Source organism: Zalophus californianus, chromosome X, assembly GCF_009762305.2.
Source record: "Zalophus californianus isolate mZalCal1 chromosome X, mZalCal1.pri.v2, whole genome shotgun sequence".
In the NCBI taxonomy this organism is placed as follows: domain Eukaryota; kingdom Metazoa; phylum Chordata; class Mammalia; order Carnivora; family Otariidae; genus Zalophus; species Zalophus californianus.
Genome location: NC_045612.1, coordinates 108,076,473 through 108,080,922, shown reverse-complemented (window position 1 = coordinate 108,080,922; position 4,450 = coordinate 108,076,473). Strand labels below are relative to the sequence as shown.

The 4,450-nt window shown below is 36.0% G+C and overlaps 1 pseudogene; it reads right to left on the bottom strand.

Annotated features, from left to right (window-relative positions):
* Positions 1 to 3,854: 3,854 nt before the first annotated feature.
* On the bottom strand, positions 3,855 to 4,033 carry LOC113930333 (annotated as a pseudogene).
* Positions 4,034 to 4,450: the final 417 nt, after the last annotated feature.

The window sequence follows — 4,450 nt, the reverse complement described above, 5'->3', positions numbered from 1 at the left end:
AAGACTTTCTGAACAAAAATTTACCATACTACCTCACATGATGATTAGGACGGTTCTGTGAAATTATGTATATGAGAGTTCTTTGTTAATTGTTGGGCACCATGTAACTATGATGTTTCTACATTATTTGTCATTGTAAATTCTAGCAAGATTCCTTTCGATAGGGAACTATCCATTTCATAACTTTCTACCAAGAGAGGCCATATACAACACTTGTTAGCAGCTGTTGACTTAAAATACGGAGGTATCCTGGCACATGATTAGAGTGGGAGGCTAAAAATCAGGAGTATCTATTACAGTCTGGGATGTTTAAACTACTTCTTGGCTTACCATAAGACTTTAAATTCAAGGAGAAAGGAAGCCAAGGAAAGAGGATTACGCTTGAACAGTCTTCATGATAAAATAGTAGTAATTAGTTTGAGCAAAATCCCCGATAGTTTTTTTTCACACTTTGCAGGAAACCAAATGGCAGGCAGATAAAACAAATTACTTTACTGGGGTAATTAGCAAGTGATTATAAGGTTTTGCCTATGTTCTCCCAAGAGTACAAAGATCATGCCCTGTTTTTCGAAGAACTTTATGTTGCTTAGTACCTAATCCATCTAAACTCAACCGCAAAATCTGATAGCAACCTTGCCGCAAGCACTGAGCTCTGCGGACTACCTGGGAGACAACAGCAATGCTCATTTAATGGTGAGCAGGAGGAGGGAAGATGCAGCACAGTGTTTTCCTTTTATTTTCTTCTGAACTTGTTTTGCCACCTTTGTTATCCCCCTCTTTGCATTTTTCTTGCTGCAGGTATCACACAACTCCTAAGAATTCAGTTGTACGTGTTTCTGAACCAAGGTCTAGGATTGTGAACTAAAATATGGTATCTTTAAGTCCAGAGCATTTTCAGAACAATAACATCATTGAAAGAGAATCATCCTCTTGATAGAGGTCATAGAAAATTCAAATTAATTCCTAATCAAAGATGACTCAGGAAAACAGATAGTTCACATAATGTTTTGATTGAAGGACACGGAGACCTTCAGGATAAGGTTGCTGCCAACTGACAAAAAATAAGGCATCTCTCTATACTAAAAGTGGGCAAAGATAGCAGAGCAATTCAGGGTTCTCTTTGGATGTAGAGGTTACAGGACCTGGCCACATCAAACGTGGCAAGCCACTAAGACAGTCACATTTACGTATTGATGATAAATAGCATTAAAATAAATTCCTAATTCACATATTTGCTGTAAAGGAAAATAGACACATAAAATTTTATATTTTGATGGGATTCAATGTTCTCTCTTTTTCATGTATAAAATTGTGAAGATTGTGTCTTGACTAGATTTTCTAATTCTCAGTCATGGGACTTTTTTTCAGTAGAATGAGTTGAGCAAGTCTTCCTAAGTACTTACCATGTTTTCATTTTTATAGGCAGTCATATTTTAGAAATATTTTTAAGTTAGGCTATTTGCAGATACAAAGTTTGTTTTCATTTCATCCCGATTCTTAAATGTTTTGGATTATAGACATGCTGATTCAGTAAGAACCAGAAGGATTGGACTCCCAACATTTGGGGACCATTCATAGGAGAAGAAATGCCCAACAGGAATGTAGAGCACTGTATATGCTTGATGTGACATTTCATGGAGTGGGTGTGGAAACAGAACATTAGTCCCTGTCACCTAGACACAATTTAGTTTAGGGCTTAAGACCTGAGTTTAAGTTAGAGCTCTGCCACTTTGTGTTTTTTGGGTTTTGTTAACTACTTGGGCAAGTTATTTGATCTTACTAAGACACAGATTTTTCATTTACATAATGGAGCTAATGATACTACCCACATCATGAAGCTGATGTAAGCATCAGATGAGCTATTGTACAATATATTATGCAGAGTTGGTATACAATGAAATTTATTAGTAGTAGGTGACAGTAAGATGTATAGGCATATACTGTGCAGATAGATCGCATGGTACAGTGATAGGGGAAAGAGAGGCTAAGAATCTTAAAAAAAAAAAAACAGAAAAAAAAGTAAACCCTTGGACGTATGACTGATAGGGTACTAGAAACAGAAACAGTATCATCCTAGCCAAATAAAGAGGTGCATGTTGATTATTTCTCCCTTCTAAAAGTTGGAGTTGGGATTGAATTCTTCAGTCATGAAAGTGACTTGGTTATGTATTGATGGTAAATCCATGAGTCCTACTGTAAAACATTAAAATTCAGTTCTGTTCTTTTTTATTTATCTGAAGACTCGGGTATATTGATAATAGGTCCTAATATTCCACACTTTTCTGTATCCATGCGCTATGGTTGACTGTCCACCCATGCTGACTCAGGGTGTGGTCTTGGGGATGGCTAGTTAGGATGGCCTTGGCTAACATAATTAGGCTTTCTTCCATGCTTTTCTTGAATTACCCCAACAGTCTAGCCTAGGCACACTCTCATAGGGGAGGCTGGGGTCCAAAATGGAAGGAGAAAGGCATACTGCCTTTTCAAGTCTTGGTTTATATCAAACTTGTTATTTTTCTCATTGGCAGCTCTTTTTTTTTTTTTTTTTTTGCCATAGTAGTTTCCTGGAAAATTACATAATCTTTAGAAAACCAATTGTATTTCCCCATGGAAGCAATGCTACATTTAGCAGGGATGCTTCTGACTTTTCATTTTCTACTTGATGTTTAGCATTAATGGTTCTAGATAGTTATCTAGAACCTGTTTCCCCTGGATCCCCCGTTAAACATGATGAAATAGGCCCTTTGCAATCTGACACTATCCTATTTCACCAATTTTGTCTGTCATTACTAAGTTTACGCTGTATGTTCTAGCCGCATATCTTGACAACAATTTCCTGAGTGTGCAGTGCTCTTTCGTACCTTTTTGCCTATGCACGTACTGTTTCATTTATTCAGAAGACTACTCCTGCTCCAAACTCCAACTTAAAGGTTCTCTCCCGCAATCCCAAGAAAAGCTGGTCTATAATAATTGCTCCAGGTATTTGTGGTATTTATTATAATGGTCTAAATGCAAATAACTATGTCTGTCTCCAAAATTAGTGTGCATCTGTGAAGCCCTGATGAGTTTCTTAATCACCATTTTGTTTTCTTTCATCCCAAATGGCAAGCACAATGCCTCGTGTTGAGAATATATTTGTTAAAATGTGTTTCAGCACTAAAAGAATAAATGAATAATGGCATTGTGTTTTAAAAGCTGAGATACAAGAATCATAAGCCTCTAATCAATGAAATTGGAAAGATTTAGAACCAAAAGAAACATTAAAGGTTGTTTCAGTGATCATTATTTTACAGATGAGGAATCAGTTGTTTCATGTTCTATATTTAAATGGATTCAGTGTTCACCATTAGAATTTCCTGCCATGGCTTGTTTAATTCCTTTCTTGATGACTGAAATTTAAGCCTCGAAGCTACTATTTTCAGAATCAAGCAAGTTCGATACATAAATGCTTTAAGTGGTAGAATATTATTAGATTACATTTTATTTTTTCCCATCAAAACCCTGGAAACATTATTCTGCTGTCTCCTGGCAGTTGGGTCTCTCCTATTTGTAGATGATTTGCTGTCACTACTGAATGCCTGTAGGGTTCTTTTCTTACCCTTGAATTTCATCAGGCTATGTCTTCATGTTGATTATTTTTATAATCGTTTTCCAGAGTACATTTTGTTGCTGATTTATAGATTTGAGACTTTATTTTTTTGTGTTTTTTTTACTCAATTATTTATTTTTAAGCTAAGTGTGCCTATTACTTGAAAAGTGGAAGATTACTTTAGCATAAAAAGAATCCCTTCAAATTAAATAATGTGTTTTTATTGCTCTCCTAATGTTTAAAATGTGAACATTTTGTAATTCAGTCACAGCCTGTAAGTCCAGGTGGCTTCTTCCTTGGGTCTCAGTTCCCTTTTAGACATATTCTTGTTCCAGAAGGCAGTTAGATTTTCATCATTCTTTCTGTCTAAATAACATCCAAGCACACATCCCACAGGCACAAGTGTATGTGTCCATCGGTCACAATCTGAATTATGTTCATCATGAATGCTGAGGCCTTAGTGCCAAAAATGACTGAGACTTTAATTGGAGAATGTTTTTCTATTTGTTGACTGTGCTCTCTTTTTGGTACAGTTATTATCCTCACCATCACTTTGATGCTGATGATTAATTGGGTTTCCTTCACTTTTCTTCCTTCAGCGCTTTATTCATTTACCTTTTCTTTTGGACCTTTCTTTAGTTTCTTAGGCCTCTTCTCCACATTGTTGACTTTTCCTCAGCAGGGTGGATTTTACCTCTCACTGTTTTTATTTTGAACTAGCTTTAGTATTGTGTCTTCAGTTCTTTTCCTTAGTTTTGCCAAATCACTTTTCATCTCCTGTTTTATTTATAAATTTGAGCTATTTCTTCCAATAGGCCATATTCCTTTACTTTCTTTGAGATTATAAAGATGCTGGTGTAA